The sequence below is a fragment of the Nymphalis io genome, chromosome 9 (assembly GCF_905147045.1).
Source record: "Nymphalis io chromosome 9, ilAglIoxx1.1, whole genome shotgun sequence".
NCBI classification, from domain to species: Eukaryota; Metazoa; Arthropoda; class Insecta; order Lepidoptera; family Nymphalidae; genus Nymphalis; species Nymphalis io.
The window spans coordinates 10564531-10565438 of NC_065896.1; positions in this window are offsets into that span (position 1 = coordinate 10564531).

The window sequence follows — 908 nt, forward strand, 5'->3', positions numbered from 1 at the left end:
AGTAGGAATTATTTAGTGTGTAACTGGCTTGTTAAAAAATACCGTTCTCTTTTTGTTTTTTATAAAAAAAGGTCTAAATAGCAAAATAAAAGTTTCTTTTATTGTAATATTTGTTCATGTTCATTGCATATTTAAAAATAATACAAAACAACAATGTACATTTTATGTATTTAAAATAACTCGTTTGATCTTCGAGCGTCGAACAAACGTCTCTATAATTCATACTAAAAGAGCTCCTATTATTTCAAGCTAAATTGAATACAATTTCTTCGCCTCATAAATTGAGTAAAGTTCTTTAGCAACATCAAAAGAAGGAATGGATAGTCCATACCCAAGAAGATAGACTGACCTATAATCAGATCAGATGCTCCACTATTTGCTTTATTACGGAGTGTTCTCGCAACGTCACCAATAGAAATCACCCAGGGGAAGATCGTAAAAACTGTATTAAAGGACCGTCGCTTCCAGTCACGACTACTATGTCAAGAGTGAACAACTTTGAAAAAAGGAGGATACGAAAAAGAGTACAATATAATTTTTTCATTTTTTCACTTTTATTAACTGTGAAAGAAATAATTATATTACATGACAGAAAACCACCAATAACTTATTTATTGGATTGATGCGGAATTTAAACTCAGGGTCTTGGAATCTCCAGCCGTAAAAGCTATGCCACTAAATATATGAGACAATTTTATTAAAAATAAAAATGAGGTATAAATTACTAAAAGTAAAAGCTCAATTCTTATGTCTTAACTGTTTTGTTAAAATCATTATAATGAAATGCTTTAGTTTTATTGTTTATCTTATTAAATAAGTACAGAATTACAGAACGCTATTTTCTGAAGTGTCATTTTTTTAAATTGTCAAAGTCATTATTGTTTTGTCATTATTTAAATAATGTTTTG